The sequence below is a fragment of the Bufo bufo genome, chromosome 2 (assembly GCF_905171765.1).
Source record: "Bufo bufo chromosome 2, aBufBuf1.1, whole genome shotgun sequence".
Classification (NCBI taxonomy): Eukaryota; Metazoa; Chordata; class Amphibia; order Anura; family Bufonidae; genus Bufo; species Bufo bufo.
The window spans coordinates 516,277,872-516,293,276 of record NC_053390.1 but is presented as its reverse complement, the minus strand read 5'-3'; the positions used below and the strand labels follow the sequence as shown (position 1 = coordinate 516,293,276).

Below are 15,405 nucleotides of genomic sequence, written 5' to 3'. Positions count from 1 at the left end.
AGTGCTGGATCAGGCCATAGATGAGCATGAAGAGGAAGAGTTGTGGTCACCATCAACCACCAGAAGCACCCTTGTCGTCATCGATTGCTGGACCTGCGGCAAGCACAGAGAGAGGAGTCTGAAGAAGAGGAGGTCAGAGAGAAAGGTGGCTTTGAGGAGGTGGAAGACCAACCACAGCAGGCGTCACAGGGGCTTGTTGGTCACCTTTCGGGACCCTTCGTGTTGTACGTGGCTGGGTGGAGGAAGAGACCTTCAATGACGACAGTGAGGACATAGAACGGAACTTGGCTAGACTGGTATCCAACCTTGTGCAAATGGGGAGTTTGCGGTTTGTGCAAATGGACTGTTTGCGGTTGTTTGCGGTACGTTAAACAGGGAGTTTGGTCTGTCAGAGTTTGGTCTGTCACTGTGAAGCGGGGCGTAACCCTTAAACTACCTGATCGATACAACATCATACCTGATCGTATACACACACTGGATGTTTTAAAGCATGTTATTCCAAACAATTTAGGAATGTTAGGTGATTTATGCCCTTTATGGATTAAAACCTGACTCTGCGTCAACTACGTATTTTCCATGGGAGTTTTGCTATGGATCCCCCTCCTGCATGCCACAGTCCAGGTGTTAGTCCCCTTGAAACAACTTTTCCATCACTATTGTGGCCAGAAAGAGTCCCTGTGGGTTTTAAAATTTGCCTGCCTATTGAAGTCTATAGGCGGTTCGCCCGTTCGCGAACATTTGCGAAAATTCGCGATCGTCGTTCGCGAACTGAAAATTTTATGTTTGCGACATCTCTATCGAGGACCTCATGGTCCTCCACATCATCTTCCACCCAGTCTTCACCCCTGCCCTCCTTAACGGTCTGCACACATTCGAAAGCCCCAGCAGTTGGCACCTGTGTTTCGTCATCATCTGAGACGTGCTGCGATGGTCCTCCCATGTACTCATCTTGGAACATAAGTGGTTGGGCATCAGTGCACTCAATCTCTTCCACTTCTGGGGCAGGCTAGGTGGATGGCCATGGGAAACCCTGCTAGCAGAGTCTTCAAAAGCAGAAGAGACTGCTGCATGACTTGGGGCTCAGACTGCTTGGCTGATCTGCAAGGGGTGAGGGTGAAAGACTGGTGGACATCGGCTGCAGGTGCCAACTCTGATCTTTCAGCAGGAGACTGAGAAGGGAGACAATGTAAAGGAACTGGAGGCACTGTCAGCAACCCAATCTTCTATCGCCTGTACTTGTTCTGGCATCACCATTCGTAGAGCCGCATTAGGCCTGACCAAATACCGCTGAAGATTCTGTTGCCTACTCGCACCTGAGGAAGGTGGTTCACTTGTGCGTGTAACTGGCACAGATCGACCACATCCTCTCCCTGCAACAGGAGCTCCACCAGCAGCACCACGACCGGGGCCACGTCCCTTTTTTGACGCTCTCCTCAAATTTAGGATCTTGCCCAAAATGGGTGTTTTTTAGAAACAGTAGAAAAACAATAGAAAAACAGTATGTAATGTGTGTATCTCACAATGACAGATGCAGCAAAGGCTGCAATATTAAGTTTTTTGCCCTAAATGGGTGTTTTTTTAATAGCAGAATAGAACAACAGTATCTAAGGGTGTATCTCATAAAGACAGATACCTGACACACACCTCCCCCTGAAGAAGCCTTGCGTGAAACGTACGTCGGGGTTGCTGGAGCACTACACAGGTACTTTGTCCATGGCTTTACAATGAACTACTCAGCTTCTGCTATCTATGCACTTTGATATATTTGCACTTTGCACTTTATTTGCATATTTTGGTTATTATACATGATACCTTTACCTAGCCTCTATAGCTTTGCCTGACTATTTGTATTTCTGATATCCTATTTGGCCCATATGCACATTGTGCTATATTTATATACCCATTGTTTGGATTTATTTGCCATTTCAGGTATTAGTTGTGTTCCGTGTCATCTGTGTGCTCATTTTCACCATCTACTGTTTTCGTATGTGTTTTTTACTGTGATTTGTCCTGCATATGGAGACACTAATAAATTTATAGTATTCATAATATTATTGAGTGCGAGCCTAATTCTCTTTCTTTGGCGTTCTACTATACATGCTGGCTCTGCACGGGTACTCACTTCTGTGAGTCATTCATTATTGGTGTTTATCATAAAGACAGATGCAGCAAAGGCTGCAAAATTATGATTTTTGCCCTAAATGGGTGTTTTTTTAATACCAGAATAGCACAGCAGTATCTAAAGCATGTTTCTCACACGTACAGATGCAGACAAGGCCACAAATTAAATTTTTTGCCCAAAATGGGTGTTTATTTTAAAACCAGAATAGCACAGCAGTATCTAAAGGGTGTATCTCACAATGACAGTTGCAGCAAAGGCTGTAAAATTATGATTTTTGCCCTAAATGGGTGTTTTTCAATAGTAGAAATAGAACAACAGTATCCAAAGGGTGTTTTCTCACACGTACAGATGCAGACAAGGCCGCAAATTAAGATTTTTGCCCAAAATGGGTGTTTTTTTAATACCAGAATTACACAGCAGTATCTAAAGCGTGTATCTCACACGTACAGATGCAGACAAGGCTGCAAATTAAGTATTTTGCCCAAAATGGGTGTTTTTTTAAAACCCAGAAAATTATGGCTGTATTTCTAGCTTAAATTGCACACTGACTAATGCGGCAGAGGCCCAAGATGGAGGGTATTGCCAAAAATGGGTGTTTTTAAAACCCAGAAAATTATTGAAGTATTTCAAGCTTGTTTTTAACAATCACAGATTCAGCAAAGGCTGCAACATTAAGTACTTTGCCCAAAATGGGTGTTTTTTTTAATACCAGAATATGACAGCAGTATATAACGCTCGATTTTCACACGTACAGATGCAGACAAGGCCGCAAATTAAGTATTTTGCGCAAAATGGGTGTTTTTTTAATACCAGAATAGCACAGCAGTATCTAAAGCGTGTATCTCACACGTACAGATGTAGACAAGGCCGCAAATTACGATTTTTGCCCACCATAAGTGTTTTTTTAATACCAGAAAAGCACAGCAGTATCTTAAGCCTGTATCTCACACGTACAGATGCAGACAAGGCCGCAAATTTGGATTTTTGCCCACCATGGGTGTTTTTTTAATACCAGAAAAGCACTGCAGTATCTAAAGCTTGTATCTCACACATACAGATCTAGACAAGGCTGCAAATTAAGTATTTTGCCCAAAATGGGTGTTTTTTAAAACCCAGAAAAATATAGCTGTATTTCTAGCATAAATCGCTCACTGACTAATGCTGCAGAGGTCCCAGATGCAGGGTATTGCCAAAAATGGGTGTTTTTTAAAACCCAGAAAAATATTGAAGTATTTCAAGCTTGTTTTAACAATAACAGATGCAACAAGGGCTTCAATATTAAGTATTTTGCCTAAAATGGGTGTTTTTTTTAATACCAGAATAGCACATCAGTATCTAAAGGGTGTATCTCACACTGACAGATGCAGACAAGGCTGCAAATTAAGATTTTTGCCCAAAATGGGTGTTTTTTTAATAGTAGAATAGCACAGCAGTATCTAAAGGCTTTATCTCACAATGACAGATGCAGCAAAGGCTGCAAATTAGATTTTTGCCCAAAATGGGTGTTTTTTTTTAATACCAGAATAGCACAGCAATATCCAAAGGGTGTTTCTTACCACGTACAGATGCAGACAAGGCCGCAAATTAAGTATTTGGCACAAAATTGGTGTTTTTGTTAATACCATGAATATGACAGCAGTATATAACGGCTCAAATTTCACATGTACAGATGCAGACAAGGCAGCAAATTAAGTATTTTGCCCAAAATGGGTGTATTTTTTAATACCAGAAATTGACATCAGTATATAACGCTCAAATTTCACACTACAGATGCAGACAAGGCCGCAAATTAAGTATTTTGACCAAAATGGGTGTTTTTTTAATACCAGAATAGCACAGCAGTATCTAAAAGCGTGTATGTCACCCGTACAGATGCAGACAAGGCCGCAAATTAAGATTTTGCCCAAACTTGGTGTTTTTTTTACCAGAATTACACAGCAGTATCTAAAGCGTGTATCTCACACGTACAGATGCAGACAAGGCTGCAAATTAAGTATTTTGCCCAAAATGGGTGTTTTTTTGAAACCCAGAAAAGTTATGGCTTGTATTTCTAGCTTAAATTGCACCTGACTAATGCGGCAGAGGCCCAAGATGGAGGGTATTGCTAAAAATGGGTGTTTTTAAAACCCAGAAAATTATTGAAGTATTTCAAGCTTGTTTTTAACAATCACAGATTCAGCAAAGGCTGCAACATTAAGTACTTTGCCCAAAATGGGTGTTTTTTTAATACCAGAATATGACAGCAGTATATAACGCTCGATTTTCACACGTACAGATGCAGACAAGGCCGCAAATTAAGTATTTTGCGCAAAATGGGTGTTTTTTTAATACCAGAATAGCACAGCAGTATCTAAAGCGTGTATCTCACACGTACAGATGTAGACAAGGCCGCAAATTACGATTTTTGCCCACCATAAGTGTTTTTTTAATACCAGAAAAGCACAGCAGTATCTTAAGCCTGTATCTCACACGTACAGATGCAGACAAGGCCGCAAATTTGGATTTTTGCCCACCATGGGTGTTTTTTTAATACCAGAAAAGCACTGCAGTATCTAAAGCTTGTATCTCACACATACAGATCTAGACAAGGCTGCAAATTAAGTATTTTGCCCAAAATGGGTGTTTTTTAAAACCCAGAAAAATATAGCTGTATTTCTAGCATAAATCGCTCACTGACTAATGCTGCAGAGGTCCCAGATGCAGGGTATTGCCAAAAATGGGTGTTTTTTAAAACCCAGAAAAATATTGAAGTATTTCAAGCTTGTTTTAACAATAACAGATGCAACAAGGGCTGCAATATTAAGTATTTTGCCTAAAATGGGTGTTTTTTTAATACCAGAATAGCACATCAGTATCTAAAGGGTGTATCTCACACTGACAGATGCAGACAAGGCTGCAAATTAAGATTTTTGCCCAAAATGGGTGTTTTTTTAATAGTAGAATAGCACAGCAGTATCTAAAGGCTTTATCTCACAATGACAGATGCAGCAAAGGCTGCAAATTAGATTTTTGCCCAAAATGGGTGTTTTTTTTAAATACCAGAATAGCACAGCAATATCCAAAGGGTGTTTCTTACACGTACAGATGCAGACAAGGCCGCAAATTAAGTATTTTGCACAAAATTGGTGTTTTTTTTAATACCAGAATATGACAGCAGTATATAACGCTCAAATTTCACATGTACAGATGCAGACAAGGCAGCAAATTAAGTATTTTGCCCAAAATGGGTGTATTTTTAATACCAGAAATTGACAGCAGTATATAACGCTCGAATTTCACACGTACAGATGCAGACAAGGCCGCAAATTAAGTATTTTGACCAAAATGGGTGTTTTTTTAATACCAGAATAGCACAGCAGTATCTAAAGCGTGTATGTCACCCGTACAGATGCAGACAAGGCCGCAAATTAAGATTTTTGCCGAAACTTGGGTGTTTTTTAAAACCCAGAAAATTATAGCTGTATTTCTAGCTTAAATTGCACACTGACTAATGCGGCAGAGGCCCCAGATGAAGGGAATTGCAAAAAATGGGTGTTTTTTTAAAACCCAGAAAACTATTGAAGTATTTCAAGCTTGTTTTAACAATAACAGATGCAGCAAATGCTTTGCCCAAAAAGGGTGTTTTTTTTAATAACATAATATGACAGCAGTATATAACGCTTGAATTTCACACTGACAGATGTAGACAAGGCCGCAAATTAAGTATTTTGCCCAAAATGTGTGCTTTTTTAATACCAGAATAGCACAGCAGTATCTAAAGCATGTATCTCACACGTACAGATGCAGACAAGGCCGCAAATTAAGTATTTTGCCCAAAATGAGTGTTTTTTTAATAACAGAATATGACAGCAGTATATAACGCTTGAATTTCACAATTACAGATGCAGCAAGGGCTGTAAAATTGTGTTTTGCCCAAAAAGTTTTTTTTGCTTTTCCATCATACAAGGTTATTATTACAAACATTTGATATCATACATTATATAAACCCCCCCCCCCCCAATTTCCTTATTCGCTTCTAGTAAACCTCTCCCATTCCCTAATCGTGGGTTTTAAAAAGCGTGCTTTTTAAAACCCAGAAAATTATTGCTGTATTGCTTGCTTAAATTGCACACTGACTAATGCGGCAGAGGCCCCAGATGGAGGGTATTGCCAAAAATGGGTGCTTTTTAAAACCCAGAAAATGATTGAAGTATTTCAAGCTTGTTTTAACAGTAACAGATGCAGCAAAGGCTGCAATATTAAGTACTTTGCGAAAAAAGGGTGTTTTTTTAAAAACTGAATATGACAGCAGTATATAACGCTTGAATTTCACACGAACAGATGCAGCAAGGGCTGTAAAATTGAGTATTGTGCCCAAAAAGGGTGTTTTTTAAAATCCAGAAAATTATTGCTGTATTTCTAGCTTAAAGTACACACTGACAAATGCTGCAAAGGCACCAGATGTAGGATATTGCCAAAAATTATATATTTTTTTAAACCCAGATTATTATTGCAGTATTCCAAGCTTGAAAAAATATTGAATATAGTGCTATATATTAGTTTTTTAGAATATTCGTCATTTTTTCCCATCTGAAGTCATGATTCCTCCCTGCTTAAGTTGTTTGTGGGCCAATGACTCATTGGCCCACAAGCAAGAAGCAGGGAGAAATCATGTGTTCAGATGGAAAAAATGATGAATATTCAATACAATGAATATATAGCATTATATTCTAAATATTCCCAAATTCTCGAAGCGGCGATATTCGAGAAAAAAATGTGCTTTTCGAAAATTCGTGCTCAACAATACTAATTATCTATAAAAGTCCATTCAAAGTGCATGAGGAACACATTGGGGTACCCATAAAAGAGTCCATATAATGGGCTAAAAAGTGTTTGAACGTTGCAAAAACAGGTAACTTTAGTGCAAATACATAGTGCAAAAATATGGAAGTCTCCTGACTCATAGATGGTAAATGTTACGAGCTTGAAAAAACACAAGTGGGGCTCCCACTTAACCTGAGAAGGGGAAAAAGGGAATTTGGCACTGACATGGGCAACTTGGAAGCAGCTGGGTGGAGTCCTAATGAGCCATGACCCTCTGGGTTAGAACCAATCATGGGAAAATAAAAACAAACAAATGGCCAACAAGTTCTTACCCATCAGACTCGGTCCATGTCGTGGCTCCAGTAGTCCAATCGATGGTTTGGAAGGGCTGGAAGTCTCCACCTCAACCGGTGCTGCTGCTGAAAGTCCCTATAACCGGCAGTTTCCGTTGTGATCTCTGTAAGAGGTAAACGGCCATGTCTTCCGAACATGAAGTAGTATGGAGTGTACCCGGTGGAGCAATGAGTTGCGTTGTTGTGCAGGTACACTAATTCAGAGAGAAGCAACTGCCACTTAGCCCTCTTGTGGCACAGCTTGGAGCATGTTTATCAGTGTCTGGTTCATCTTCTTGCACAGCCCATTCCCCTGATGGTGATATGTGGTGGTCCTCAGTTTTTTGCAATTGTACAGGGCACAAAGTTCAAAGAACAACTGAGACTCGAATGAGGATCCTTGCTCAGTGAGTATCTTGTCACGACACCCATGTGGCAAAATGAAGCTCTTCCACATGGCAGCAGCCGTAGTTTTCGCAGTTAAGTCCTTTGCCGGTACAGCCATGATGAACTTGGTGTAGTGGTCTATGATTGCCATAGCATAGGCATACCTGGATCTGATGGGTTCCAGTTTCAAGTGGTCAATGGCCACAATTTCTAGAGGACTCCTACTCACTATAGGATGAAGGTGGGCTCACTGCTCATGTCTTTTTCCTTTAGCCACAGCACAGTTGGGACACTCCTGACACCAGGTTTCAATGTCACTTCTCATGCCAATCCAGTAAAAGCTCTGCCTGATGGTGACTTCTGTCTTTTGGATTGCAAAATGACCAGATCTGTTATGGTAAATGTCCATTACCATCTTAGCATCTATTCGGGGCACCACTATCTGATGGAGGTGCTCACAGGTGACTGGATCGAGCGTCTTCCTGAGGAGCAGATCTCTTTGTAGGAAGAGTAGTTTCCGTTGTCGCCAGAGACAAACTATCTCCGAGTTAGCTCTCCGCAGCTGGATTTTCTCCAGTACGCACCCACTGGAAAAATAATCCAACAGTTTTCAGATGACTCTACTCTCTGCTTGTAGTTTGAGCCAGAGCTCTTTCTCAACTGGAGATAAGGGATCACAGATTTTTGGAAAACTGGTGGCTTTGGAGGTCTGATGCATAGTATGTTGGGCTTCCTGCTGGGTACGCATCTTTGTGTGTAATGTTGTTGATCTTGCAGTAATCCACACAGAAACGGATGGTTCCATCCTTCTTTTTCACCAAGACCATAGGGGCAGCCCAGAGGAGGTGGCTACCCTGGATGACGTTAGCTGTCTTCATATCCTATCTTCTTCACCTGCTGGTACATGGCTGGGGGCACTGGGAATGGTGTGCTGTATTAGGCAAGTTTGACCATAGTCCATAAGGGGTGGTTGCTGAAGACTTTGTGGTGTTCCTTGGCTTAGTCCAGCACACCTCTGATCTGTTCAGCAGAGGTTGTGGCATCTCCAATATGTACAGTGCCTTGCAAAAGTATTCACCTCCCTGGACTATTTTCGTGTTTTGGTGCCTCACAACCTGGAATTAACATGGATTGTTTGAGGATTTGCATCATTTAAATTACAGAACATGCCCACAACTTTGAAGATGTTTTTTTTTTATTATTGTGAAGCAAACAACAAATAGGACAAAATAACAGAAAAAGTCAATGTGCCTAACTATTCACCCCCCTAAGTCAATACTTTGTAGAGTCACCTTTTGCGGCAATCACAGCTCCAAGACGCTTTGGATAAGTCTCTATGAGCTTGCCACATCTTACCACTGGGATTTTTGCCCATTCCGCCTTGCAAAACTGCTCCAGCTCCTTCAAGTTGGATGGTTTGCGCTTGTAAACAGCAATCTTTAAGTCTGACCACAGATTTTCTATTGGATTGAGATCTGGGCTTTGACTAGGCCATTCCAACACATTTACATGTTTCCCCTTAAACCACTAAAGTGTTGCTTTAGCAGTGTGTTTAGGGTCATTGTCCTGCTGGAAGGTGATTCTCCGTCCTCGCCTCAAATCACACACAGATTGGTACAGGTTTTGCTCAAGAATTTCCCTGCATTTAGCACCATCCATCTTTTCCTCAAGTCTAACCAGTTTCCCAGTCCTGGCTGCAGAAAAACATCCCCATGGTGTTCTTTGGGTGATGTGATGTGTTGGGTTTGCGCCAGACATAGCATTTTCTTTGATGGCCGAAAAGTTAATTTTTAGTCTCATCAGACCAGAGCACCTTCCTACATACATTTTGGGAATCTCCCACATGCCTTTTCGCAAACTCACAATGTGCCTTTTTGTTTTTTGCTGAAAGTAATCGCTTTCTTCTGGCCACTCTGCCATAAAGCCCAACTCTATGGAGCGTACGTCTTATTGTCGTCCTATGTACAGATACTCCAGTCTCTGCTGTGGAACTCTCCAGCTCCTCCAGGGTTACCTTAGTTCTCTGTGCTGCCTCTCTGATTAATGCCCTCCTTGCCCGGTCCGTGAGTTTTGGTGGGCGGCTGTCTCTTGGCAGGTTTGCTGTTGTGCCATGTTCTTTTCATTTAGTTATGATAGATTTGATAGTGCTCCTGGGGATCATCAAAGATTTGGATATTTTTTATATAACCTAACCTTGACTTATACTTCTCAACAACATTGTCTCTTACTTGTTTGGAGAGTTCCTTGGTCTTCATGGCAGTGTTTGGTTAGTGATGCCTCTTGCTTAGGTGTTGCAGCCTCTGGGGCCTTTCAAAAAAGGTGTGTATATGTAATGACAGATCATGTGACACTGGTGATTGCACACAGGTGGACATCATTTCACTAATTATGTGACTTCTGAAGGTAATTGGTTGCACCAGAGCCTTTTATGGGCTTCCTAACAAAGGGGGTGAATACTTTCACACATGCCAATTTTCTGCTTTCTATTTTTAAACAATAGTTTAATTTATATATTTTTCTCATTTGACTTCGCCAATTTAGACCAGGCATGCTCAACCTGCGGCCCTCCAGCTGTTGCAAAACTACAACACCCAGCATGCCCGAACAGCATACAGCTATCAGCCTACAGCAGGGCATTGTGGGAGTTGTAGTTTTACAACAGCTGGAGGGCCGCAGGTTGAGCATGCCTGATTTAGACTATTGTATTCTGATCCATCACATAAAATTCAGATTAACAAAACACTAAACTTAAGGCTCTAATTTAACAAAACACCAAAAAAGTCAAGGGGGGTAAATTATTTTGAAAGGTACTGTAGTTCTGCCCACCAGGGCTGCTCAGGCGGGTCTTTGGCTGCATCTGCTGTTTGAAGTGATTGCTGATTGACGTGATATAGACAGGTCATTGGGTAGTACTTCTTTAATTCTACAGCTTTATCACTTAGATTGACCAAACTTATGGGTACCTTGTGACACGTGACCAAGCTCCTAGCGGGTAGGACAAGGGAATGATCTTATAGATGCAGGGGTTCCACGAGGGCCTGGTAATCCTGACCTCGGATACCGATGCAAGCCTTGCACCATATCAGAGTCTCTGCTCCAGGATGGAGGTTAATAGGCTGAGCATCCTTTATGCGAGCACGGCAGATTTCACCCTGTTGGTTGCAGAACTTTTTTTGGGCGGCTTGCACCTGGATGGTCTGGTTTATGACGAGTTGAGTTACACGGGGTGCGGTCAGTAGGGTTTTCTTCAAGGCTTCCAGCACTTCAGTGTAACAGTTGCCAACTACATTTATCCCCAGGACCACAGGGCAATTGTCATCTTCTGCGACCTGGATCACGACTACCCCTTGTTGTGGGAGTTTGGTTTCTTCAATCCGTAAGGTAGGCTCCCAATAGCCTAGTATAGGCACTGGTTGGCCGTTGGTAGCTATGATGTCGAGCCAGGATTCTGGGAATTGTGTCAGCTGAGCTCCATTCTGGCATTTTTCAAATGCAAATTGACGGATGGTAGTCACTTGAGATCCAGTATCAATCAAAGCAGGAAATATCACTCCGTTGATGCAAACTTCAACCATGGGGCGAGCACCCACATATCTAAGAATAAAGGCTGAATCTTTGGGACCTAGTATTCTTCCTCTCGAGGGGCCGTCCTTGGCCTCAGGAGATACCTATTTAACTGCCAGCAGTTTGTTTCGGTTTGTCCACGCTTATGAGAATACCGACATACAAGCTTCCTGGTGTCTTAATACCTGGGGTCTAACAACCTACCGGTCGGCAAACGTTAATCTTCTTGTGGACCAGATGTACTCTGGTCTCTTGTTATGAGAGTGTCACCACCAGCTCTCTGAGAAGGTCTGACAGACGTTCTTCTGTACCTCTTGCATGATGTTCTTTGTTTTGGTTTCACTTTGTCATCTCATTTCCTTCTCCCAGCTGTCACCTATTTACACTGATTGCCTCCCTTTATATTCCCTCCCATACTGCCTCACTTTGCGGTTTATACTACTTCCTGGATTGTGGTCACTGCTGGAGGCTGCAACTACTGATTCCTCAGATAAGTATTTTTCCTTTATTTGTGTTTCCATGCTGGCTTGATTCTAGGTGACCCTGACTCCCTCCGTATTTAGTGCAGGGAGCCGGTGGTCGTGTCCCCTCACTATTATAGGGTTTTCAGGTGTCACACAGTCTAGGTACGAGGGCATGCCATCGTCTATCATAAAGACTTTGCATGGGCATAGCAGTCAGGGAGAGCTCTAGGGGTTTTATAGGGCTCACCCATATGTTCCTTAGTTTGGGATCAAGTCAGTCGGATGTTTATTTATAACTTCCAGTTTTCTGCAACACCATCCGTGACAGAGAGTCGCTCTCCCGACCTTGGATTGCTGTTCCAGTTGCTCCAGCTGTTCTTCATCCTCTCCACATTCTTGTCTAGGAGGGAGACTTGAGCAGTCAGGGCTGCGATGGCATCTGGGACGGGCGCCTGAGCCCCACGCTTGGCCATCTGGCCGTGGGCAGCAGGCCATTGGTTCCGATTGGTGACCTTCCCCTAGGATGCCAATAGCAAGTTTCTTAAAATCCAAGAAAGGGGTATCCGGGTGCTGAGCTGACAGCATCTTCAGCTGATGTTTGAGGGATTCATCCAGGACACCTTCAATAAACTGTTCTCTGAGGGTTTGATCTTGTCCCTCAGCTTCACAGGGATCTATGTGGATAACCGCCCACAGAGATTCTTGCAGAGACAGGACAAAGTCTCTCAAAGTCTCCTTTGACTGCTGCTTCTTTCCAAAGAAGCACATCTTAAGCCCAGAGGTGGTACTGAGTTGGTATAGAATCTGCTCAACTGTTCTTCGCGATGGCCGAGGCCAGGACTTGACCTCCTGGAGCACAGCATCCTGTAACTGGCCAAATAGGATTTCCACATTCTAGTCCGGAGATACTGGAAACCCTGAGTGAATGGAATTATCCTGAATAACGTTGGAGCCATGGTGCCCCAAAGTAGTATGGCATAGTAAGAGGCATGAGGCATGTGTCTGCAGCTGGTGGATCGCTGCGGTTCCGGTGAGTGTTATCCTCACTGTCAGATATGGCTTTTGATACCCTGTACCATACTAGAGAGTTCAATGTAAGCTGGTCTTCAATTTAAATGCGCATTGCTATGGGCAACAATAGCAGAATTGATGCGTGGCTCCTTTATGAGTTGCTGCAACTGCTCAATTTTGGGGAGTATGATGCTTTGGTAGGCATATTATGGCCCCAGGTTAGTTTCTCCAGCAGTACTAACTCAGACCTCTGGACACTGCTTCTCAGGATCCAGGGAAGCTAGAACTGTATTTTCCCTTTTCCAAGATGGCTGTCGCTTCTACTTCCTGTAGCGGTATAGTCAATTTCTCTGTCCTCCTGGGAACTTGTACACAGTACTTTAGTTCTTTTTGTGGTGAGAATAGTTTCTCTGTGGAAGAGGGACATTTAGTTCCCTCCCCTTTGCTGGGTGGATATCTTTCCTCTCAATGCACGATGCCCAAATCCAAGATAGCAGATTAACCCCTGTTTTGCCACAGTGCTGCACATGATACAAATTCACACTCTCCAGCAGTGAGTAAATTCAATAAAGTCACTTGTAGGGGGTTTTACAGATGGGGACAAGGCACAAAAGTCTATATTTTGTTTGTGATTCCAATTGCCATGTGCCACCCCCCAGGGCTGATCGTGTCCCAGGTCTATAGGAATGCCGAGTGGTGTGGTGCAGCCTTAATAGTCTCTAGTATGTGTCATGGTGCCCCTACCTGGATACAGTCGCTCCCCAGGGTTAGGCTTAGAAGCAATAAAGGGAAGGGGAATGAGTAATGTTGGAGAATAAGTCAAGTCCAGACCTTGATAAACTTTAGCAGCTTAACTTGCAGACATTTGATTTAGACAATATTCAGGCTTTTCTTATATTCAGGCTTTCTCTTGGTCCCAACAGGCCTTGACTTGAACTGGCAGGCACACTTGATAACTCTGCTTTCTCTCTCTCTGCTGTGCTAAACTCGGCTTGGGTCTGGTTACTGGACTTTTGGTCGGTTCTGGTATCCCTGGATTGGGGTGCCTTTGACTGTTGTTCCCCTCCTGACACTCAGTAAGTAAATTAACAAGGAGCCAGGGGGCTCTATGATCTTCTTCACTTTGGAGAGACTCCTGCAGTAGTCAGAGAACATTTTCCCCTTGCTGCTACATCTTTCATGTATTCTCAGCTCCACTATTGAGTCTAAACTGCCCAAAACTAGAACTGCAACCCCTCCCTTTGGTAGGAAACAGAACTGGCTCACTTCTGCCCAAAGGGACGAGAATGGAATGGTAAATTCCATTCTATCTAAGGATAGTTCTGCCATATACATTGCCACCTGCTGGTGAACCATTCACAATACATGAACATAACAGTTACATAGCAAGATTAGGAATTCACAAATGTGTCAAAGGACCTGGAAATAAATACAAAGATGACATTAATGTTAGACCATTAGAGACAGTAGCGGAGTTCAGAAATGGTAATACCACTCCGGGGTATTACACATGAACATTGGGCCACAGTTACTAATGCTGTCTAAAAACAGGGGCATAGCGAGGGGGGCAGCCGGGGCAAGTGTCCTGGGTGCAGAAGCTGGGGGTCACACTTGCAGGGCAGTTCCTTTACATTGTGAAGCAAGGAGCCATCTGCTCCCTGCTTCACCACTCAATTCATCTCCATTGCTCCCCTACAGGCCACACATGGCACTGATGGCTGTGTGGAAGGAGCTGTGAAAGCCCAGGAATCAGCCTCATGCACAGCCAGCAGTGCAATGTGTGTGTGAGCACATCAGTCATGCTGTTGCTGCTGGGAACAGCCGGATGGATGTGCCAATCATCAGGGAAGCAGGTAAGTATTTATGTTTTTTTTTTTTTTTTTTTCCATGGCGCTGGAGAGGGCACTGGGGCCAAAGGGAGGCACAGGGCAGACATAACTACAGTGAGGGGCCACAAGGAGGACATAATCCTGTGAAGGGGTGCAAAAGTGAGCATAACTACTGTGAAGAGGCACAAAAGTGAACATAACTACCTTGAAGGGGCAAAAAGGTGGACATAACTACTGTGAAAGGGCACAAAGGTGGGCATTAGTACTGTGTGGTAGCACTAAGTGGAAATGCCCTAGATTACTCTGTTATACATTGGGATGGCTCGGTTTTACAGGGCAGCACAGCGCCCCCTTCTGGGTATTTCACAGGGGCAGTTACCAACCATTCCTAATGTGATTATTCTTTTCGCTATATAACCACAGCGACCTTGTTCCGGATCCAGCAGACATCATGCTGACACACCAGAAAAACCCTGGATGCGGTAGAACCAGTTGGTTCTTTCATTTATTGCAAGGTGTATTGGTACCGCCGTGCAGCCTATGAAAGATTTTATTAGTTGGGACTGGGTGAGTTTAGTTATGCATTGGATGGAGTTAGAGGAGTGGCTTAATGTAAAGAAATTAGCTGCGGCTCACTCTGCACACCGCTAAGCTTTTGCATCTTTATGTACAAAGCCTAGCTACACCTCTGCTAAAAGTAATACAGTGTAAACTTAGTTTTAAACTGCCAGATTTATCACAGTGGCTAAGCCTAGATAATAAATCTGGTGCGCCTTTAGACTGTCTGGCCTAAATTTGCATCAACTGTTTATTGTCCTAGTTTACTCCCAAATTTCTGAAAATCTCAGCAAACTTTTTTTGTGCATGGCAACACATTTAGGCCATGCCCCTTA

At 43.0% G+C, this 15,405-nt stretch overlaps 1 long non-coding RNA gene across 1 annotated transcript; it reads left to right on the top strand.

Annotated features, from left to right (window-relative positions):
* The first annotated feature begins 334 nt into the window (after nucleotides 1–334).
* LOC120989658 lies at nucleotides 335–15,046 on the top strand. Its single transcript, XR_005776291.1, has 3 exons — nucleotides 335–345; nucleotides 11,494–11,496; nucleotides 14,936–15,046. It is a non-coding gene; the product is annotated as an uncharacterized LOC120989658 (long non-coding RNA).
* Nucleotides 15,047–15,405: the final 359 nt, after the last annotated feature.